At 50.7% G+C, this 24,760-nt stretch overlaps 1 long non-coding RNA gene across 2 annotated transcripts in view; it reads left to right on the forward strand.

Moving 5' to 3' along the window:
- LOC146772695 (uncharacterized) overlaps positions 1 to 24,760 on the forward strand; it is a 298,817-nt gene that overhangs the window by 63,116 nt on the left and 210,941 nt on the right. The window lies entirely within an intron of this gene.

The raw sequence follows: 24,760 nt of genomic DNA on the forward strand, positions 1-24,760 counted from the left end.
CATGCTTACTGTTGACCTCAGTGGGGTCACCGGCCTGACACCCTTCCTCACCCTCCAAAAATGATGCTCACCTCCAGTGACCATCTAACACAAACACTTAACTTCGGGTGGAGGATGTAGCCATACGGTTAGGGCGGTAGACTTCAAATCTGGGGAACCAGGTTCGAGTTACGGCAACGACGCTCAACAGCCTGTGATTCTGGGCAAATCACTTAATCTCCCTGTGCCTAACAAAAATGAATGTGTCCTCATGCAACGCAACTGGTGCTCATGTAAAGCAGGGGGGTGAGGAGGCGATCCCACACAAAATATTATAGCAAAATGAAATAAAGCTTACCTAATGCCTTTCTCTGGCCCACATCTTTGCAGGAACTGGAAACAGATGCTGGAACTCCCTTGCCCAATCCTGGCGCTGCTCACATGCAGCACGTGAGCAGCGCCCTGATTGGAGGAAGCGGCCTCACTCGGTGTTCCGCAGCGCTCTGGAGGCCTGCACTTACTCTCAACCCAGCTGTCTTAAGAGTGTTGAGAGGCGGCAAACGCGGGGACCGGCAAAAAGTCTAGCTACCCACTGCACACATTTACTGCACAAAGGACAGGGGCAGCACTAGAAACTTTCATTTCACATCCACAGCACAGACACCAGCGTTGTAAGCCTCCTTTTCCCATAAAGAGCAATTACGGTGGCAGTATTACTTGATCCCGCGTTCGGACTGACACGACTTGGCACCATCGGCAGACCACAGGAGTGGTCGTCCTGAGCCCAAAGCACTGTCACCAGTCCAGTGTGTGTGGCAGAATAATGCGCGTGGCGTTGGTTGCAGCGGGAGTCCACGAGTGCGGGCTGGCCACGAGGTCCGCCTGTTGCCACGGCTCCAGGCTCGCCTTGCAAACAAGTAAGGTTCTGTGCCTGAGTGACAGAGCCGGTATTCCCCTAGTTGCACTGTCTTGCTATGCTAATAAAAGCGCTGCGGTCATCATCATGAGCTGCCTGTGGCCGTGTTACAGAGAACTGTGCAGTCACGAAGTTTGTCTGCTCAGTAGTTTTGTGCGTTCGCGCACTAACTTGTTTTCGGTCTGGGTGACTTAGTCACTGATTGTGGTGCCACTGAACTTGCAGGTTGCGGGCGGCGTGTCCTAACCCGGCCAGGTGGTCGGCCGCTCAGCTATTAATGATTTTTAGGTCTCGCCTGGCGTAGGCTGCACACATGCGCAGTCTCGCTGGCGAGATTTAATGATTTGGGGTATTTTGTGTAAAGGGCATTAAGCCCCGCCCCTCTTTTCCATTTGCTGGCGTCACCGCTTATGCTAACCGGTGGCCAGCCATTGGAAAAGAGCTGGTTGTGATGTTTTCGCATAGGAGTAAGTGTGGTGCTGCCGACCAGCCAAGGGTTAGATGCCAGATGCTCCCTTTGCAAAGACATTAGCAGGCAACAGTTCCTTGAAGTATGATTCGGACTATAAACAAGCGCTCGTCATGACGTTTTCGTTTGGCTTTTTCTGCCGTCCCACTTGGACGGCCTCGCCTGCTTTCCTTCTGAAGTAAAAGGTTTCTTATCTTTATGGAGCCAAACACATGGCCCCATAAAGATCAGAAACCTTTTAGCAGGCGAGGCCGTCCAAGTGGGACGGCAGAAAAAGCCAAACGAAAACGTCATTACGAGCGCTTGTTTATAGTCCGAATCATACTTCAAGGAACTGTTGCCTGCTAATGTCTTTGCAAAGGGAGCATCTGGCATCTGACCCTTGGCTGGTCGGCAGCACCACACTTACTCCTATGCTCAATGACTCTGTGGAAACTACCAGGGTTAAAATGAGTGAAAGATTGACCAAGTCTCTTTAGGCAGTGCACAGAATAGGAGAAACGTGTTTGTCTCCACAGCAACCACTACCTCAGACTTACTGCTGTTAGTAGTAATGCAGCGGCGCACGCTCGCGTCGTATACGGATGTGGAAAGCTCCTGCGGTGTCGCTGCCTCCAAGAGGAACACGGGCGCAACAGCACAGGCTTGATCCAGCCAACGCGGGAGGATAAACAATGGGCCCGCGGCGGGGAAATCCTTCGCACGCAGTCCCTCAACTTAAAGGAAGGGAACGGCAATATCCCTTGTAAAATGACTACTGCGTCACAACTTTAAAACGTGATATTTGGTACACTTTGTACCACTAACTGCCCGAATACCGGTAACCGCAGCCAAGGAATGGTGGGTTACTTTACCGATGCCCGAAGTGCGCGCGCGTGGATTCAAGGAAGATTGCTGGGGTTTGTATTTCAGTGTTCCAGAATCCTGCAAGAGGGAGCCACATCCGAGCAGCGCGTGGACTACATTTCCCATCGTGCCTGGCTCGAAACGAGCAAGAGTAGCGTCAGAAAACAAAGCTAAATTCCCGCAGCATAGCAGTGTGCAGGAAACAAAATGGCTGCTCAGACCTGGGAAAAAGTAACCCCTTGATCTTCCGCTAACCCTTTTTTTTTCCCCTTCATCTTGCAGAAACTCACCTTAAAAAATATTGCAAGGATCCAAATGCAACGTTCCGAAAAGATCCCATATTAAACGAATTTCTTGATTTTAAATTGATTATGTTTGGCCAAAATACGAACAACGTACTCCAGTATATTTGGTTCACGAATCTGGCTCAAATTCTTAAATATTGAAAGCTTTTGTTTTGGAGATTCAATATATTTTATATTTAAGTAAACATGTTGTGTCAACATCTATGCTAACATTTATTTAAGTTCATAAAAGGGAGACCTAAAACTGTGAGATTTCAATTTCCACATTATTTGTATTACCGTAAAGCATTGGTCTTCAAACTTTTTTAAGATGCGCTCCCGCAGTAAAAATAAAATCATCAGGCCCCCTCCTTAGAATTTTTTTAAAAATTATTCTATTAAATAGCCAATGTTTAAATATGTCTAGACTCATTTAAACATTGTAGTTAAGTTCTCTTATCTTACCGTTTTAAAAATGCAATCAAATACATGATTGCCAAACATACTATTCTGGTCAGGCAGGCCTTACTTATGTGCAAAAGTATCCACAGTTTGATTATTAGAAAAAGGAGTGGGAGTTTTGAAGAATTTTTGGAGTCCTTTCCCTCTTGACACATACTCCAAGCTAGGACATAAATGACTAAAGATGCTAGTGCTGGCCTATTCCCTAGTGGCTTACTGCCGCTCAATTTTTTCCGCTTAAACAGAGCACTTTTTTGTTGTTTTTTTAAGAACAGACTTTATTGATTTTATTCTTCTGTGCATCAGCTTATTATGTAGTCATAAGGCACATTGTATGATTGAACATTAGTTTTGTACCTTTACTATACAATCAGGTCATTTGTATTCTCAAGTAATAATACACTAGTAACAAAACAAACCCAGAGCCCTTCTCCCTCCCCCCGAGTCACCTATTATTGGTTCTTCTCGTGTTAAAATGGGTGAAAAGTGTTAGCTGTGTATTGGTCCCCCTACTTTTCGCTATATTCTTGGCAGATCTGCCAACGATCTAGGAGTTAGACAGAAGTGCGCGCCCTAGAATGAATGGAAAACAAGTATCTTTTTAGGTCGGGCCTGTAACAGCGCGCATGCTTTGTTCTGGCAAAGACTTTATGTAAGGGCTTTCAAAAACTGATCTAACAATCGCACACGCTCGTGCGTGTGCTTTTTATTTTGTCCCACGCTATTGGCATTTGCGTGCATCTTTTTAACAAAGACAGCACGCAATTGGCCAAAGGCGGGCGCATTGCTCCGCCCATGGCCTATTGGTTGCGGTTACCCGCACGGGCGCCATGTGTTTTGAATTATCGTGCACTGTTACGTGCGCAATAATTCAAAACACATGATTCGCAGTGGCGCGCGCGCACCACTCGCAGGCTTGTTTTTTTAGCTTTTGTCGGTTCGTTGGGGATCTATTTCAGTCTCCGCATTAAGTCTTAGCTACACAACTAATCTACCAGTCCTAGAAGAATTAAAAAGGACTAAAGTTACCTGCTGGGGTCCTTCTAATGTTTTCAGAACTCAGAGAGAGTCGAGTATCTACAGTTGACGGTACAGAGCTGAAACCCGACTCCTCCTGGAGCCCAGCTCTTAATATGCCGACTCACCGTGTGATCTCATCCGATTCGATCACTAATAGCCCGCCCACTATCACTCTAACCCGGCGCGCGCACGACCCTCCGGATGACCTCAGACTCGCTAATCTGGGTTGAGTCACTTTCTTTCCTCTTTAGGGAGGCGTCCTCGTGCTGGACCTAAGAAATATTCCGGTAAGAGCTCGGTGCGGATAAATGTCCTACTTAGGAATTGTTCGTGCAACCTGTAAACCAGCACCGCTAATTTTATTATTGTCAGGAGTTTGAAAGGCCGGGTTCCCACACAATAACCTGCGGCTTCAAGGCACCACCCGTAGCAGATCATGTAGAAGCACCTGAAGTGCCGCCCTAGAGACCTGTCAGCTTTCACCTGGTGTCTGGGGGTAGCTTTCAGCTGTCTGCCTGCTTGCGCCTACAGTCCAAGACGAACAACGTCAGGTGAGCGAATGTACCGGCTGTTCCCTCGACCGAGTTTCTTCCCAGTGCAGACCTCACGTCTTCTTTGTGCAGTCGCTTTCTCTGTATGTAGCGCCACGTGTCCTACAACGATGAGAGCCTCCAGGCGCCTCTCCCTTGTGCACACTGACGATGCGCCGAGGGTCTTCAATCCAAGCGTGAGGTCACTCCGGGATGAGCCTGCAGGTCCGGGGTGCACCGCCTGTGAGCCCATTCAGCTCTCCTTTGCCCGAGTGACTTTTCTCTGCTGACACTCTTTGTCCAGTATTGTGAGCGGGTCGGTCCTTGGAGTAGCGCCGTCTCCCTGGTGTGGCACCTGTTACTGCTCTTAGCTGCACCGCTGCACGCGGCCCCGCGTCTGCCTTTGTGCTGTGTATGTGTGTCTGCTTACATTCTGCATGTATTTATTCTTTTGTGTGCCTATCTGACAGTTTGGTTATGGGTAGTTATGGCTAGTGGGCGCTATAGTGATGCGCGGACTCGAACCCTTCTCGACAGTAGTGCGTGCTGCCCATTTTCTGCCCTCACATATTACGTAATTGTTTTTAAAGCGCCAGTTTGTGACTACGGCCACGCTGAACAGTTTCATATAATGCCTGCGGACAGACAGACAGCTGCTCCTTTCTATAGCAAAGCACGCGGGTCTTTTTCTCCCCTCCGTCTGAGGGCGGCGCAGCAGTGGTAGATAGTGCCTGGTCCCCCGCGTGGAGCTCAAATCGCCGCCTCCTTCAGACCGGTGTGTTTAGAGCCCTCTCTCACCACACCCTTTGAACGTGCCTGCTCCGGCGCGGTGGCCGCGCTGCTCCTGCGCATTGTTTCCGCCGTCCCTCTGCCTGCACCTCCAGTGTGCTGCGATCCTCCAGAGGTTCGGCGCGAAGCTTAGGAGCCTTTGGGCACCCTGCCATCCTGGCTGCCCAGGTTTAGCCCAATCAGGCAGCGACCTCCCACCCTGCCTCCCTTCTCTCTATGTAGCGCTTCTCTTCCGTCTCGCTGCAGTCATTCACTGGCACTCCCCGGAGCAATGGAGGCCCCACGTTCAGCCCTAGTCCAATGCATACATGTAAGCTAGGGCAGGCTCATGGGCCCCTCATCACATTGCTTGGGGTCGGTGTCTCCTTTGCCCTTTTCTTTCCTCTCATGTCTTCTCTTCACCTCATACTCTCCCTCTTCTAGGCTTCCATTTTCTCTGTTTTGTTGCTTTCGACCCCTCTCTTCTTTCTTCTCACCCCCGTATCTCTGCCATGGGCACCTCCCTCCTTTACTGTATCATCTGATCTTCATCTTCCCCTCCTAACTAGTCTCTCTATTCCGCTTTGTTTCCCTTTCCATCCCTTCGCTTGCACACCCCTCTTTCCTCTAGCCCCCTCATCTCTCGCATTTATATGTATCTGCATTAAAATTCCACCTCCTTTCTTCTCAGCCCACTCACATCTCAGCCTATTTCCATCTCCTAGTTGATTGTCACCTACTTCTCTGGCTATTCGAATATTTGAGTTCTCCCAGTGAACCAGGTGCCAAAGTACCCGATGGCACAATCCCCTCTACCACAAACTTCACAATCGCTTTCTTTGCTGCTTTGGGATTCACAATTCCCATCCATATAAACAGGTATTTGCAATGCAATAGGTCTTGCATTTGCGAGAGTTTAATCAATTGGCATTGTAAATGACAATGCCTTTTATTTATGATTTGAAAATCAACACATACATTAAAGGCATTGTCATTTACAATGCCAATAGCTCAAAGTCTCGCAAATGCGAGACCTGTTGCATTGCAAATGCTTGTTATTAGTGTGAGCTAAAAGTCTTTTTGAAATAAAACAGCCTCTGATATATGTTTCCCATTGTTTGATTTTGCTTGCGAGAAAATGTCACTCAAAGTCATTGAAATGTCACTCATAATTAGGGATTCCAATTTTATGGTATTTTTTTTTTTTTACATTTCCGTCTGTATTTATCCATATTTATTTTTTGCTAATTTTATCTGTATTTATCCATATTTATTTTGGGTTTTGTAAGAAAAATGGAGCTTCAACTGGTATATTTCCACATTTATTTAACCGCTAAATATGCACTCATGCTTGAATGCAAGCCAGGTTTCAGTGATATGAACACCTGCGAAAGATAAATCCATGCACTTACATGAAAATATGCAAATTTTAGTATCAACCTTGTGCACTGCTGTTCTCGTTACTAAAATGTCTTTCTTTTTAAGTCTTTCCTATTAATCCACACATCTATTGGCCTGACAGTCATGGTACAGAGTATTTAGAATCACCCAAAAAGCAACCCAATTTCCATTTTTATCCACATTTAAAAATAAATATAGGCAAGAAAATAAATGGTTTTCTGGCTGTATTTATCTGTAAAAATCATTAAAAACGGAAAACAGGGAGCCTTACTCATAATTACACTGTAATGATCAAAATGCTACAGGTAGTAATCTGAAACCTTGGCAGCTATGCCGTTCCATGTGTGAAGGGAAGCTTGCACTGCTGCTGTCTGTGCTGTAACGATTCGGTGTGTGAAATCAAAGCTTGCACTGCTGCTGTCTGTGCTGTAACCGTTCTGTGTGCGAGGGAAAGCTTGCACTGCTGCGGTCTGTGCTGTAACGGGTCTGTGTGCGAGGGAAAGCTTGCACTGCTGCTGTCTGTGCTGTAACAGGATCTGTGTGCGAAGGAAAGCTTGCACTGCTGCGGTCTGTGCTGTAACGGGTCTGTGTGTGAAGGAAAGCTTGCACTGCTGCTGTCTGTGCTGTAACATGATCTGTGTGCGAAGGAAAGCTTGCACTGCTGCTGTCTGTGCTGTAACCGTTCTGTGTGCGAGGGAAAGCTTGCACTGCTGCGGTCTGTGCTGTAACCGTTCTGTGTGCGAGGGAAAGCTTGCACTGCTGCGGTCTGTGCTGTAACCGTTCTGTGTGCGAGGGAAAGCTTGCACTGCTGCTGTCTGTGCTGTAACCGTTCTGTGTGCGAGGGAAAGCTTGCACTGCTGCGGTCTGTGCTGTAACCGTTCTGTGTGCGAGGGAAAGCTTGCACTGCTGCGGTCTGTGCTGTAACCGTTCTGTGTGCGAGGGAAAGCTTGCACTGCTGCGGTCTGTGCTGTAACGGGTCTGTGTGTGAAGGAAAGCTTGCACTGCTGCTGTCTGTGCTGTAACGATTCAGTGTGTGAAATCAAAGCTTGCACTGCTGCTGTCTGTGCTGTAACGATTCGATGTGTGAAATCAAAGCTTGCACTGCTGCTGTCTGTGCTGTAACCGTTCCATGTGTGAAGGGAAGCTTGCACTGCTGCTGTCTGTGCTGTAACAGGATCTGTGTGCGAAGGAAAGCTTGCACTGCTGCTGTCTGTGCTGTAACGATTCGATGTGTGAAATCAAAGCTTGCACTGCTGCTGTCTGTGCTGTAACCGTTCCATGTGTGAAGGGAAGCTTGCACTGCTGCTGTCTGTGCTGTAACGATTCGGTGTGTGAAATCAAAGCTTGCACTGCTGCTGTCTGTGCTGTAACCGTTCCATGTGTGAAGGGAAGCTTGCACTGCTGCTGTCTGTGCTGTAGCGATTCGGTGTGTGAAATCAAAGCTTGCACTGCTGCTGTCTGTGCTGTAACCGTTCCATGTGTGAAGGGAAGCTCGCATTGCTGATGTCTGATATGAAACTGTTGTCTGAGTGAAGTGGAAGGTTGCACTGTTGCTGTTTGTGCTGTAGCAGTTGTGTATGTGATGGTGAAGTATGCACTGCTGCTGCATATGCTGTACCTGTTCTCCATGTGTGTATATGTGAGGAAAATGGTCATTCCTAAAGTGACCCGTGCTATTCTGTGTGTGAGGGAAGTGTGCACTGCTGAAGCCCAAGATGCACCTTTGGGCTGTGTTAGTAAATGTAGATATAACTCTTTCACAGAAGAGACAAATAACGTGTCAATGTGTGTGTATTAAGGTGCCATACACCTATAATTGAAACAGGATCTGATTGTGACCGAGGAGTTCAGTGTTAAAATCCAAGACTTCTGTACAAAGTGGTGATCATGAGATCTGAGCAGCACCCCCCTGAACCGGTTTGATATGTTCCACAGACATTGATAAGCTGTTCTTCAATCATTGCTCGCACTGTTGTGGGTGCCAGAGTTTCATTCGATCCCCTGTCAACCGGAAATGATCCGCGTCATGCTAGAGCGCTGACTCAGGATAAGGGAAGTATGAGGGGACCCACCCACACCACTTCCTGGTAGCGGAGCGGCTGATACGGAAGGAGATTAGCATGATCGACAAACTGAAGAAACATACAAAAGAAAGGAGGGGGCCAGGAGGATTTTAGGTTTGCAATGCATACCCGATAGGATGGAGATAGAAAATCGAATGATCCATTCAAAAATATTTAGGGCATGGACCCTTCCCCAACCAATGGTGGCATGGTTAGTCATTGAGTTCCATCCTCAATTAGAGAAGACATCGTATCTGTCCGAATGGGCTTCAAATATCAGAGTTCTTTTCGCTATCTAAATTAAAGGAGGATTTTAACAGCAATGTGGCTAGGATGCGATTGTAACTGTTGAGTAAAATTCCCTGAGGTCAACAATCAAGACTTTACTAAATTTGCCCAGCAAGATTAAAAGAGAACACTGGACATACAGGAAAGTTACTAATCTCTACAACCACTGGTCAACATGTTTCAGCCACAACAATGAACCTAGAACGGGTCCATGGCCTCCTTCAGGAACTGAGAATCCACATTAGTTGTCCCTACCCTATGTGATCCAGTCACATAGTGTGTGTTGTAGGGTGCCCGGAATCGTTCCCTGCAAGATCTCAAATCACTAATAGTGAGTTGCCAGAATTGTTTACCAGAGCATCCAGAATCCAACTCCTCCGTCTGCTAGAATCATTCACCACATTCACTAGCTCCCAGAAAATGTAAACTAAAGCCACCATGATAGTTCACGACCTCAGTACAAAGTCAATCACCAGTAACGCTTGGAATTACCCACCATGGCACCCACAAATATCACTTCAAAGCATCCTAAAATCATTCACAGCAAGAGCTCGGAATCAATGACCACAAGGTGCCAATTCACTACCAGAGTCTGTATCCTTCATCGCCATTGCCCACAATCATTTACTGTCAGAGCCCACAATCATTTCCCACCAGAGCCCCAGTCATTCACCCCAAACACCTAGATATATTCTGCAACAACATATTGAATGAATTAGCAACCGCGTCAATGATTATTCACAACTAGGGCTTCCGGTTGTATGGTATTTATTTTTTTGCCATTTCCGTCTGTATTTATCCATATTTATTTTTTGCAAATGCTATCTGTATTTGCCCGTATTTATTTTTGGTTTTGTGAAAAAATTAAGTGAAATTAGTATATTTCCACATTTATTTAACTGATAAATATGCACTTTTGCTTGAATGTCTGCCAGATTTCAGTGTTGTGAACACCCGCAGAAGATAAATCAGTTCACTTATATGAAAGTATGCACAGTTCAGTATCAACCTTGTGCATTTCTATAGCTGTTAAAGCCTCTTTACTAAAAGTCATTTCTTTTTTAACTCCATTATCTATTAATCCACACATCTATTGGCCTGGCAGTTATGGCAGACCTTGTTTAGAATTACTCAAAAAACAACCCAATTTCCGTTTTTATCCACATTTAAAAATAAATACAGACAAGAAAATCAATGTTTTCTTTCTGTATTTATCTGTAAAAATCAGTAAAAACGGCAAACAGGGAGCCTTATTCACAACATAAAAACTAGAATCATTCATCTTCAACACCCAGAAATATTCAACAAGAAAGTGCAACATCATTTAGCTCTAGCTGCCCACAAACATTTACCGCAGTTCCGGTATTATTCACCTGAGCACCTAGCACAGGAGTGCCAACTTTAGAAACATAAAATGATAATAACTTAGTTATCATTTTAAGGGTGTGTCCGTCTGCATTGCAGTTGGGTGGGTGAGGCTGCTCTGCTCTGGGAGCAGGGGAGGAGCGGTTTGCCTACTCCTAAGTGCGCAATGACTGTTTGGTCAGCCCTCTTGGGCCGCTCAAAACAGTCATGCGCACTTTCCCCGTTCTCCATGCATGCTGCATTACAGCCTGCATGGAGAACATGCCCATCCCTCCAGCACCTGGCTGAGCGCCGTGACAAATCACAACGCTGCAGTGCAGCGTAGTGATTGGCTTAGGGAAGGGAGCCTGGCTGCCTGCTTCCTGTTCCTGGAGTCGGAGAGCAGGAGGAGAGACGCGGGACCCGGCCTAAAGGTAAGTTTAAGTTTTGTTTTAATTCCCCCTCCTCCCCCCGTGACACCCCCCCCCCCGTGGCCCCTTCCGCCGTGGCCCGCTCCCTTGCAGCCCCCTGCGCCCGTACCCCCACTCCTGAGCCATGCAAGCCCCCCTGCTACAGACAAAACAACTCATATTGCCAATACTTGTTTTAATGCATATTGTGAGTGTAAGATTGAACGCTCACAAAACATGTGAGCAGAGTTTACTTTTGGTTTTGTGAGTGAAACAAGCAGATTTTCAAATACACCAAATGTGTTTGTTACATTTTAAAACATACCGGACAGGTGGGTTTGTGTCACGTGTAGTACCTTAGGCCAGTTCTGGCGCTTTACTTTGCATTCTGGGACTTGAAATTAAGTGGTATGGCAAAAATACAAGTCCCACAATGCAACATGCTGTTGGCTAAAAAGCGAGGAGTGGTGGATATGCCGCAGCGTAGAGCACTTGACAGATCAGTGAAATGCAAAATAGCATTTTGATCCTCACTTTCTACCTTTTTTCTTGAGGCTTAGCCAGCCCTGTGGGTGGGAGGGCAGACATAGGCTTCCAAATGCAAAAACAGGAATGGCTCACTGCTACTGGGCTAACCTTAACACTCCTTGGGGGAGAAAAAAACCTACTAAAAATACATTGTTTCCCAGGAAACAATGCTAGCAGAGACACAATGAGAGGAAAAACATGTGCAGTCACTCCTCTTACCGAGCCCCCACACCCGTAGTGACCCCCTGCTTTAACAGGTGCAACACGTGTTGCATGTGCTGCCCTGCGACGGTCACCAGTGTATAAGATATTTGATCTGTGTTTGAAAAAGAGTGTTTTGCCCCTGTATCTTGCAAATATTAATATATTTTAGTGCAAAATGTGTCCTTACGTCAATTCTAGACATGTGGGGGCAGATTTACAAGCCCGTTGCGCCACTTTTGCGTCACTTTTAACATTGGAAAAGTGACGCAAAAGTGGCGCGAGGGGCTTGTAAATCTGCGCCGTGGATGCACTATATGCTAAAAAATAGTGCCAAAAAAAAGTGGCGCAAATAAAAACCGGCCTCGTTCTGTCCGTTTGCGTTGTTTTGACGTTCCCGCTGTCCGAGGTGTACGTGATCAACCCCAGTTATACCATGTGGCGTAGTTTTACCGAATGCGGTGTAAAATACGTAATGCAAAATGGCAGCAATTACGCGGATTACCTTCGGCATTTTTTTAAAGCAATTTCGCCGGCGCCTTGTTTTGACGTGTTATTTGCATGTACAGAGCACTTCATTTCTCCAGAGTGCCCTGAAGCCAGAGGTCACCCGCACCAGGCACTGCCTGTCTGGGGCTCTGCTGGGCGGGTTCGCCAAGACTCGTCAATTAGTGAAAAGCTCGCGCTGAGTTGGGTAACATAAACATTTCTAGGCTTCCACGACAGCTTGTTGACAATCTTGTCATTTTAACTTAAACTGTGAAGATTTAGATCACAGAATTAAAGTAACAAAGTTGGAAAAAATGTGCCGGTGTTTAATTTTGTAGCAAGAGTTAGTGCTCCGACGTTTTGTACAGTTAGAGACATCCGGCAGTCAGTATCTTTTGAGAACTCAAACTGTCGTCGCTGAGGTCGTGAATCTGATAACAGAAGAAGCGCTCTCTTCTCTGCCAGTTAACAAGATATAAGCGTTAATGCACTATCGGTGGCAGGAGACCACAAGGATGAGATCAGAGAGCGCAGCGCAGAGGTCATGGAGTCACTTAACTTTAGACATCACCGGGGCAGGGCCCCTGAACTTCAGACACCTCTGCAACACATCAATGACGTCTCTGAGCTTCACAGAGCACCCCTCCAACACATCACACAGGGCGTCTGCACTTCAGAAACCCCTCCAACACATGCACTTCTGCAACACATCACCGACGTCTCTGAGCTTCACAGAGCACCCCTCCAACACATCATCCAGGGCGCCTGCTCTGCACAGACCACCCCTCCAACATACCACACAGGGCTTCTGCTCTCAGAGAGCACGTCCCCAACACATCACCCGGGACCTCTGCACTTCACAGAGCGTCCCTCCAACACATCACCCAGCATGGCTTCTGCACTTCGCAGGGCACCTCCCCAACACGCTACCCAGGGCTTCTGAGCTTCACAGAGCAGCTCCCGCACACATCAACCAGGATGTATGCACTCACCGAGCAGCTCCCGTGCACATCACCCAGGGCCTCTGCACTCACCGAGCAGCTCCCGTGCACATCACACAGGGCCTCTGCACTCACCGAGCAGCTCCCGTGCACATCACACAGGGCCTCTGCACTCACCGAGCAGCTCCCGTGCACATCACCCAGGGCCTCTGCACTCACAGAGCAGCTCCCGTACACATCACCCAGGGCCACTGCACTCCCAGAGCAGCTCCTGTACACACCACACAGGGCCTCTGCACTCACAGAGCAGCTCCCGTGCACATCACACAGGGCCTCTGCACTCACCGAGCAGCTCCCGTGCACATCACACAGGGCCTCTGCATCACAGAGCAGCTCCCGTACACATCACCCAGGGCCACTGCACTCCCAGAGCAGCTCCTGTGCACATCACCCAGGGCCTCTGCACGCTCAGAGCAGCTCCTGTACACACCACACAGTGGCCTCTGCACTCACAGAGCAGCTCCCGTACACACCACTCAGGGCCTCTGCACTCCCAGAGCAGCTCCCGTGCACATCACCCAGGCACGCTCAGAGCAGCTCCTGTACACACCACACAGTGGCCTCTGCACTCACAGAGCAGCTCCCGTACACACCACACAGGGCCTCTGCACTCACCGAGCAGCTCCTGTACACATCACACAGGGCCTCTGCACGCTCAGAGCAGCTCCCGTGCACATCACACAGGGCCTCTGCACGCTCAGAGCAGCTCCCGTACACACCACACAGGGCCTCTGCACTCACCGAGCGGCTCCCGTGCACATCACACAGGGCCTCTGCACGCTCAGAGCAGCTCCCGTGCACACCACACAGGGCCTCTGCACTCACCGAGCAGCTCCCGTACACACCACACAGGGCCTCTGCACTCACCGAGCGGCTCCCGTGCACATCACACAGGGCCTCTGCACGCTCAGAGCAGCTCCCGTGCACATCACACAGGGCCTCTGCACGCTCAGAGCAGCTCCCGTACACACCACACAGGGCCTCTGCACTCACCGAGCAGCTCCCGTGCACATCACACAGGGCCTCTGCACTCACAGAGCAGCTCCCGTACACACCACACAGGGCCTCTGCACGCTCAGAGCAGCTCCCGTGCACATCACACAGGGCCTCTGCACTCACCGAGCAGCTCCCGTGCACATCACAAAGGGCCTCTGCACTCCGAGAGCAGCTCCCGTGCACATCACCCAGGCACGCTCAGAGCAGCTCCTGTACACACCACACACGGCCTCTGCACGCTCAGAGCAGCTCCCGTACACACCACACAGGGCCTCTGCACTCACCGAGCAGCTCCCGTGCACATCACACAGGGCCTCTGCACGCTCAGAGCAGCTCCTGTACACACCACACACGGCCTCTGCACGCTCAGAGCAGCTCCCGTACACACCAAACAGGGCCTCTGCACGCTCAGAGCAGCTCCCGTACACACCACACAGGGCCTCTGCACGCTCAGAGCAGCTCCCGTACACACCACACAGGGCCTCTGCACTCACAGAGCAGCTCCCGTACACACCACACAGGGCCTCTGCACGCTCAGAGCAGCTCCCGTGCACATCACCCAGGGCCACTGCACTCCCAGAGCAGCTCCCGTGCACATCACACAGGACCTCTGCACTCACCGAGCAGCTCCCGTACACATCACCCAGGGCCACTGCACTCCCAGAGCAGCTCCCGTGCACATCACACAGGGCCTCTGCACTCACCGAGCAGCTCCCGTACACACCACACAGGGCCTCTGCACTCACCGAGCAGCTCCCGTGCACATCACACAGGGCCTCTGCACGCTCAGAGCAGGTCCTGTACACACCACACAGGGCCTCTGCACGCTCAGAGCAGCTCCTGTACACACCACACAGGGCCTCTGCACGCTCAGAGCAGCTCCTGTACACATCACACAGGGCCTCTGCACTCACCGAGCAGCTCCCGTGCACATCACACAAGGCCTCTGCATGCTCAGAGCAGCTCCCGTACACACCACACAGGGCCTCTGCACGCTAAGAGCAGCTCCCGTACACACCACACAGGGCCTCTGCACTCACCGAGCAGCTCCCGTACACACCACACAGGGCCTCTGCACGCTCAGAGCAGCTCCCGTGCACATCACACAGGGCCTCTGCACTCACCGAGCAGCTCCCGTGCACATCACACAGGGCCTCTGCACGCTCAGAGCAGCTCCTGTACACACCACACAGGGCCTCTGCACGCTCAGAGCAGCTCCCGTACACACCACACAGGGCCTCTGCACGCTCAGAGCAGCTCCCGTACACACCACACAGGGCCTCTGCACTCACAGAGCAGCTCCCGTATGTAGGAGAGTGGAATCTGACTAATGGTTGCCCCCAACTTTTTGCCTGGTATTTGAGTGGTTTTTGACTAGTCTGGCTGGGATCCTGCTATCCAGGACCCCAGCCTATCTGCTGTTCTCTCCCTAAAATTAACACACATGTACATTAGGTGCATCCACTAATTGGAACTGGGCCGCCTTGTCAGTCCCTGTCTCAGCATACCACAGGTATCCAGGGCATCGGTGTACCCAGGGCCCACCAGGGGCTGCAGCATGTATTATGCCACCCCTGGAATGGCCGCCCAAATCTGACACAACTGGCTGCACGACAGCTGGGGCAACGTGGTGTAATCACCCGCTGCTATAGGTGTAGTATTCCTACACCTAACCCTAAGATGGACACATGGATTCCTATCAGTCACTCCTATGGCAGGCCTTATCAATCCTGAAGGCAGAGTGCAGGGAATCATGTGGGACGGTGCTCTGGCGCGAGCCGAGCCCGTCCACGGCTTGCGGAACCAAGTCCTAATAGCCGTTCCATGGTGACGCGGGCCAACTACTTTTAAATGCATTATAATCCTCGCGGTTATTTGCTAACTTTGGCATCGCATCACCTACACATGTCGAGTAAGGTGTCATACGAATTGGAATACGAACCCCTCGCCAGTTCTGGCAACGGGGTTAGCATTCCCCCCTTTTAGAGGGGCATGACATGGAAGTAACCCTGAACCCCGGTTAAAGTTGACTCAAGCCTCAGCATCACAAAATGGATGCTGCCACCAGACACAAGTCTGACCTCCTGCTGCTGTGAGACCTTCCAGCGAGGGGAGCTTGGACAAAGGGTTTCCTGTCGAGGGCGGTGTTAGCACCATCCCAGACAGGGTTTGTGTATCCCAGGTAGGCAGGGCTGAAAGGAAGGTGACTGCAAGTGGCACCCCGGTGCTCACTGTGCATAGCCCGGCTCAAACCAGCTTCGGGGGCGCACCAGCCCCTGAGCTGGGGCGAAGCCGGACAAAGGATAGGGGTGTAACCACCCCCCTCCTGGCTCCACCCATAGGTAGAACCTAGTCACGGGCCAGCCCCTTTTCTTAGAATAAAGGTAGGAGCGAGTCCCCTTCCCAAATTGGATAATCGGATAATTCTGAATCTTGAACTACTTTCCACGAAAGGAACTCTTGACGATTTCTGAAGACTCTCCCTTGTGGCTAAGGAGTAGCCACCCTGCACCAGCAGGCACCACCTAAGCGCTTGCGGTTTGCTGTACGTCTCTCCCACGGATCAAGACTTCCCAGCTCGACGAGACCCGAGTCCCTGCCATCTCTGACCTCTACCTACATCATCAGCCCAGCTGTGAGTCGTAGGTGTGACGAGACTTGCGGGACCGGCCATCTTCAGAACCTGCACGACGCTTATCTAGCACGCCCACCGAGGGACCCTCGAGTGAGTGCACCTAGGGTTTGAGAAGCCCTAACCCTGAGCAGCTCCAGCACCGAAGTCTGCCTCCCCAGCATCCACGAGATCTGCGTGGGGGCCCTTCCGCTCCTTGCTGTTCACCGTGTTGTTCGACCACTTGCCGACCGGCGTGTGGCCCTCTTCACGACGCAGCACGATTGTTTTCATCACTAGTCTGGTTGCTCCAGACTGGCTCTTGCTCCCCTTCAACAGAGGAGTACCACGGACCCTCCTGGTCCACTCCAGACGCCATCTTGACTCCACCGCGTGGGTTTGCCACTGCCAAGATCCGCTGCCCCATTCCTGGGCCCAGCATCATCGACAGCAGACACCTTCGTGGGACACCTCGCCCTCCATCCTGGTCGCCGCCGCGCCTCCTGGTCCAAGGAACAGCCGAGTCCGACGTCACCCACTCACCTGGTCGAGATGACTTCAGCCGGTACCCTCCTGGTACCCACACGATCGCTGGCTTGCGGTTGAGAACTGAGTCCCCTCTGCTTTCAGGTTTCCTTCATCACCGATCCAGGCTTGGATCTCGCTGAACATCGACACTGGTCGCCTGCCAGCAACTTCTTCTTTCAGGCTCCTGAGACTACAACGAGGACTTCCGACATCTCGCCGAACCTTCCACAGCCGCAGCCTCTGGGCTAGGTAACTCGAGCATTTCGGTGCTCCATCGTAGGTTCGCTTTACAAGTGTCCAGTTCCTCTTTCGTTTAGTCCCGCTGATCGGATCACTCCGGAATCAGTAACCTTAGACTTTCTACCCTCTCCCCTTCCACTTGCAGTGTAATGGTTTCGTGCCCTCGGGCATTTGTGTAAATTGTGCAACCAGAAGTATTTTCCTAAGAGTTTTGTATTGTGCTTAGCTCCCTGACTCATAAAGAGCCAGGGTAGTCTTGTTATAAATAAATATCCTTTATTTTCATAACAACTTGTGTGGAGTCCTTTCACTTGGTGTACAAGGGGTATATGTGATGGTAAACAGCTGGCTTAACACGCCCTCTAGAGTTTAGCCTAAGACTGCTCGTATCCACACTACTAGGATAGCTGGTCTATAAGGTTGACTTACAACCAATCAGCAATAAGGGTCGTTGGAATGATACACAGTGATCACTAGAATAGTGAGCATTACATATCAGGCCAACTTCTCACACCGTACACACCACACAGGGCCTCTGCACGCTCAGAGCAGCTCCCGTGCACACCACACAGGGCCTCTGCACTCACCGAGCAGCTCCCGTGCACATCACACAGGGCCTCTGCACGCTCAGAGCAGCTCCTGTACACACCACACAGGGCCTCTGCACGCTCAGAGCAGCTCCTGTACACACCACACAGGGCCTCTGCACGCTCAGAGCAGCTCCTGTACACATCACACAGGGCCTCTGCACTCACCGAGCAGCTCCCGTGCACATCACACAGGGCCTCTGCACGCTCAGAGCAGCTCCTGTACACGCCACACAGGGCCTCTGCACGCTCAGAGCAGCTCCTGTACACACCACACAGGGCCTCTGCACTCACAGAGCAGCTCACAAACCCATCACACAGGGCCTCTGCACTCTCAGAGCAGCTCCCGTGCACATCACCCTTGACCTCTACACTCTCAGAGCAGCTCCCGTACACATCACCCAGGGCCTGGGCACTCACAGAGCACCTCACAAACACTTCACCCAGGGCCTCGGCACTTCACAGAGCACCCCTCCAACACATCACCCAGGCCCCTGCACTTCACTCTTTGCTAATTTAAAGCATCACCCAAGGAAGCTGAACGTCACAGAACACTTAGATAGGCCATCACCCCAGGCCTCTGAAGTTTACAAAGCCCCTCTACAACACATCCCACAGGGCTGCCGAACTTCACAGAGCACTGCTCCAACACATCGCATGAGACCTCTGAACTTCAAAGAACACTCAAACACGTCACCTGAGGCCTGCGACCTTCACAGAGCACCACTCCAACACGTCACCTCACCTAAGGCCTGCGACCTTCACAGAGCGCCTCTCCAACACATCGCATGTGACCTCTGAACTTTAAAGAACACTTCCCAAACAAGTGAACTCAGGCCTGCGACCTTCACAGAGCACCACCCTAACTCATCACCTCAGGCCTGCGACCTTTACAGAGCACCGCTCCAACACGTCACCGGAGGCCTGCGACCTTCACAGAGCACCGCTTCAACACATCACCTGAGGCCTGCGACATTCACAGAGCACCGCTCCAACACATCACCCAGTGCCTCTGCACTTCACAGAGCACCTCCAACACATCACCCAGTGCCTTTGCACTTCACAGAGCACTGCTCCAACACGTCACCTGAGGCCTGCGACCTTCACAGAGCACCGCTCCAACACACCACCTAAGGCCTGCGACCTTCACAGAGCACCTCCAACACATCACCCAGTGCCTCTGCACTTCACAGAGCACTGCTCCAACACGTCACCTGAGGCCTGCGACCTTCACAGAGCACCGCTCCAACACACCACCTAAGGCCTGCGACCTTCACAGAGCACCTCCAACACATCACCCAGTGCCTCTGCACTTCACAGAGCACTGCTCCAACACGTCACCTGAGGCCTGCGACCTTCACAGAGCACCGCTCCAACACACCACCTGAGGCCTGCGACCTTCACAGAGCACCACCCCAACTCATCACTTAAGGCCTGCGACCTTCACAGAGCACCTCCAACACATCACCCAGTGCCTCTGCACTTCACAGAGCACCGCTCCAACACGTCAGCTGAGGCCTGCGACCTTCCCACAGCACCGCTCCAACACGTCACCTTACCTGAGGCCTGTGATCTTCACAGAGCACTGCTCCAACACGTCACCTGAGGTCTGCGACCTTCACAGAACACCACTCCAACACGTCACCTGAGGCTTGTGACCTTCACAGATCACCACTCCAACACGTCACCTGAGGCTTGTGACCTTCACAGAGCACTGCTCCAACAAGTCACCTTACCTGAGGCCTGCGATCTTCACAGAGCACCGCTCCAACACGTCACCTGAGGTCTGCGACCTTCACAGAGCACCACTCCAACACGTCACCTTACCTGAGGCCTGCGATCTTCACAGAGCACCGCTCCAACACGTCACCTGAGGCCTGTGACCTTCACAGAGAACCACTCCCAACACATCACCCAGTGCCTCGGCACTTCACAGAGCACCCCTCCAACACATCTCCCAGGGCCTCTGAAGTTCAATGACTGTCAATTTGACACAATACCCAAGATAGCTGAACTTCTCAAATTCACCTCTAGAACACATCATGTGACGACCCTTTATTAACAGGTCACCTCTAGAACACATCACACAAGGACTCTGTGCTTCACAGAGCACCACTCCAACACAGACCTTGCCGTTGCTGTTCTCCTGCACATGACCGAGGCCTGTTTACTTCACAGAGCACCTCTCCAGCACATCACAATCAATCGGGGTTTGTAGAACGCGCTACCCACCCGTGAGGGTCTCAAGGCGCTGGCGGGGAGTGGGGGGGAGCAGATCCGGATCAGTTGAAGAGCCAGGTCTTGAGGTCCTTCCTGAACGTGTGCAGGGTCGGGGAGCGTCTGATGTTAACAGGGAGCTCGTTCCAGGTCTTGACTGTGATGTAGGGGAAGGATCTCCCGCCGGTTCTGCGGATACGGAGGACCTCTGCCAGGGTGAGGTCGGCGGAGTGGAGTTTCCTCTTGGGTAAGTGGAAACATACTCTGTCGTTGAGGTATTTGGGTCCGATGTTGTTGAGGGATCACCCGAGGCATCTGCTCCTCCCAGAGCACCCCTCCCACACATCACTTGAGGCCTGTTGTTGCACCCATCACTATGTCTTTATCTCTGTGCTGCCGTCTTCATCCATCCAGGATCCGAACCCTGCGAGGACTCTGCTTGCTGGGGGTGGAGAGGGCGGTGGTAGCCAGAAAGAGCCCTATTGTTAGTGAGGGGAGACCCTAGTTTGGACCATGCCCCCCCCCAACTCATCCGAATCAATGACAAGACACTTCTACTACGCCATGGGTGAAAGGTCATGTTTATTAACAATCTTACTCAAACCTGTTGATCATAACATTCAAACAGCAGATGTAAACATTTTCAGAGATTCACAAGAATAATGCACAGCCAAACTAGGTAAGATGTGCAAATAACATGTCTAAGAAAATTGTGCAGCCAATAGCGATGATTGTAGCATGCATCTATTTACAACGGAGTCACTCCGTGACATGTCACAGCACTAAGGGCTGAATATGACACTTGTGCACGCCTGCGCGGACCACACAGGTGAAACCATCAACATCCCTACGGGGCAATCCATTCCCTTTGCGCCCTTGGTCACCTGCCATGGTGACACCCCACCACCACCCCTCGTACACCAAGATGCCAAAGGGAGCAGACTGTAAGAAGAGGGGGCTGGAGCCCCTTGCTCTGCATTGGCGAATCGTGAGAGTAGCCCATAAGCCGGTGCAGATGTCCGATGCAGAACTAAGGATTGCTGTATATCTCCTCAGTGCTGTCCTAGGAGGTATCTTTGGTCGAGAAACTCCATCTCTGTGAGGGGCTGATATTGCTTGTCGCTAATCCACCACAACGGCGACCAAGACAATGAGGTCCTTTGCCCTTCTCATCAAAGAACAGAGATTGGGTGAATGCCCAAATGTCCTCTATGAAGAGGTCCGTGCTCATGTCTGAAAGATGCTCCCCATCACAATGAACATTTACTCACCCCTCATGAGTTTATGCTGAACATTTCTTGTCAGACAGGTCCTGGACGCAGTTTGGCCATTTGCCGCTTGAGTTGCCGCACAGACACATTGATGGCCCTTGGCTTAATGCCCTCACCCCAAGAGTGACGAGGTATCTTGTAGAATCAAGCAATGAAAGCGTTAGGGAATGACCAACTGAACCAAGCAAACTCCTTCAGAATGGATTTCCTCACTTCCTTCTGGCCTAACTTTACCAGGTCATTACCACCAAAATGCATGCCAGTTAGGTCCTGGGAACTGAAGTCCCTCATGGCATTTTGTGCAGCGGCGGTTTCTTCGTTGGGGCAGAGGAGCTTTGCTCCCCCACTCCCTGCGAGGCTCGCTAAATGTGAACAAAAAATGACAATTAAATGATTTGATTGCCATTATATTTTTCACTGAGGCGCACTGCAGCCACCAGCCGGCCCCCGAGCCGAAAGAAATGCAGGACCTCTGCTCTCCTGCTGATTCGCAGCATAAAGGTCTAGAGCAGGGGCTGGCCGTTCACTGCAAAGTGTGCAAGGCAGTTTGGCTGGCTGTCTCATGATGGCCAGCCAGACATGCACTCTTTGCAGCTCTCCAACCCAGCTGTCTTAGATACCTGGGTGAAGAACAAGCACAGGCCTCCAGGACCAGAAGAATCGTCCAGCCAGCCTACTCCAGCCAATCCTGGTGCTTCTATCATGCTGGTTAACAGCATGAGAGCAGCATCTGGATTGCTTAGGGACGTTATCTGTCCGACTCGTGCTCAGAGCTACAGGCTGCAGAAGAACACAGAGGACGCAGCCCTGCTAAGTAACATTTATTTTATTTAAAATGTTAGTGTAATGCATGCCAGTGATTTAGTGTGTGTTTACATTGTCTGCTTGTTTTATTTTTGCCTTTTTGGTATGGTGGGGCACTTCGCTCACCCCACCACTTTCAACTGTTACCAGCCGCCCCTGCTTTTGTGTCCTCCCTCATCTTCCGCAGATGAGGGATCCTGAGACTTACCACTCCGTACCATCTGAAGAAGACATTCCTCAATGCTGGCGGCCTTGGCCTATGGAGCTTCTGCAATTGGTACACAAAGGTTCCCGTGCCTATCTAGAAACAATGGGAATGGTAACCGGACGGAACAACCTGGTCGACCTGTGGGCAGAAGCAATAACTGCTGAGGACTGGTAGTGTGACTGGCAGTCACTGTTTGCATGGGTAAATAAAGCTGAGGTTCCAATTTCTGGGTGTAATGCCAGGTAGGTCTTCATACATGCGACCTGACAGATGGAAGAACCTGTTATTGGCTGGAGTTTAACGTAGGCGTCCTTAGCAACCTGGTCAGTTTTGTACCTCCTAAGCCTGATGAAAAGCTTGCCCTGGAAAATGTGGCCATCCACCCGTTGTAGGCCCCTGACTTGATCCTGCTTGGAGTTGCCCACTAGCTCGCTGACCCTGAAGGCACCGTAAAAAGGAGAGGATGTGGTCTGACGGCTAGACTGCCGACTTTGGAGCTGGGAAACCAAGGTTCGAGCCTTGGGATCACGTCCACATCCTGTGATTCTGGGCAAATCACTTAATCTCCCCGTGCCTTCCAAAACAATGAATGTGTCCTTGTGTAACATAACTGGTACTCATGTAAAGTGCTCCAATACCTTCGGCTCGAGTTCGCGCTATATAACTCTGCAAAAAAAAAAAAAAGCCGTTTCAAAAGCTTTTGAAATGCCACTCCCTCTTGAGATGAGCTACACACCTTGTCCAAGGCGCCTAAGATGGCTGCGTGTTTATGAACCGCAAATGGTCTCCTAGTAGGCCTGGCCCAACTGGCCATGGTCTTCCTAACCCGAAAATTATTGCCCACGCCCTGACCACCTCAGCGCTTTGCAAAGAAACCTATGGCTAATGCATGGGTCCTGGCGTATGATACTGGCCTGCCCCTGTTCACAGAACTCCTCCAGAAAAAAATATAGCGAGTTAACAGAGAACATGGGGCTCAGGTGAATTGTTTTGGCAAGTATCACGGTACCTCCCTGTTCCAGCTCTTTCAACCCAAATGGTACCACGATTAAGGCATTTGTAAATAAAAAAGCACTGCAGCCGTCTGTTATACCTGGAGCCGCCTAGAGACGATTCATTTAGTGATATAGAGATATTGGTCTTTTTACAAACCGAATAATTGAAACTCCTCGAGATGTAAACAGCTATCGGACATAAATGACCCCCGGTAAAGCTTTACTAACTAGTCATGGAGGCCGGATGTGTAGGGAGCACCCTTGCTATTTCAATATATTTTGCTGTATTGGCTTGAAAATCCGGCAGATGGCAGCAAAGAGCCAAGAAATGACAACGAAGGGCCTCTCTTCCAGGTGTCCTGTGTTAATTGTGCACAGTTTGGTTGAGGAGAGGAGTAGCAGGGCAGGGAAGACATGTTTCTTGCACATGGGGTTGCCACCTTTCCCAGACACGGATACCGGATTTCGGCTCACGTTTTAAGATTCTGCAAAGACCCGAGCACGACTCTTAAGTAGAACTTTATTTAAAATATCTGTATTCATTTTGTGACGGGGCCTTTCTTGACTCAGCGGTGTGAGGGCTCACTGTGTACCCTAACTGTTACTGTATTTTGCTACAATACTAGTTGGCTGGGGGCCTATTTTTTGCTTGCTCTAGGGCCCTTACCACCTGTGGTGCCTTGGGCCCTAGGCCCAGAGGCTGGGCGAAAGAACCACACAGACACGGTAGTGCGACACTGGAACTGGCCCGGGGCACGTGCACCCGGCCCCTTTTATTAACAGGGTCACCAGACTGGTGACGCCTGTGATGGATGGGTGTTAGTGTAAGTGTGGACAGGGTGAAACACTAGAACGTGTCTGGCCGGACACTACATCCCTCCCAAACTTTAATGAAAAGAAACAGACAAAAGTCCACCCTGTAAGAAAACAAATCAACAATGCACAGTACCAAATGAGTCTCTTCAGACCATCAGCCAGGCAGCGCTGGAGGTTTGGACCGCATGGTCAGGATGCTTTAGTCCGCCATGGCGATATATTTCAGACCGGCTTGGTCTCGCGGTGTTGGAGTCTATTTACAAAGTTCAAGTATGGGTGCATCTGGAGCGGTGGTGGAGTCCACTCTGGAGATCTTGCAGGCGCCCAGGTTCCGGTGGACGACAAACCTACAGCTGTTGGGAATGATCTCGGTGTATGAGGCCTTTCCTTGGAGGCGATGTGCTTGATGGTCTTTCTAGCTCCTGACAGCCTAGCAACTTCAGACTTGCCTCTCTCGCCTGGACTCCTCTCTCACTGGAGCCTCCTGG

The sequence above is a fragment of the Triturus cristatus genome, chromosome 12, assembly GCF_964204655.1.
Source record: "Triturus cristatus chromosome 12, aTriCri1.1, whole genome shotgun sequence".
Classification (NCBI taxonomy): domain Eukaryota; kingdom Metazoa; phylum Chordata; class Amphibia; order Caudata; family Salamandridae; genus Triturus; species Triturus cristatus.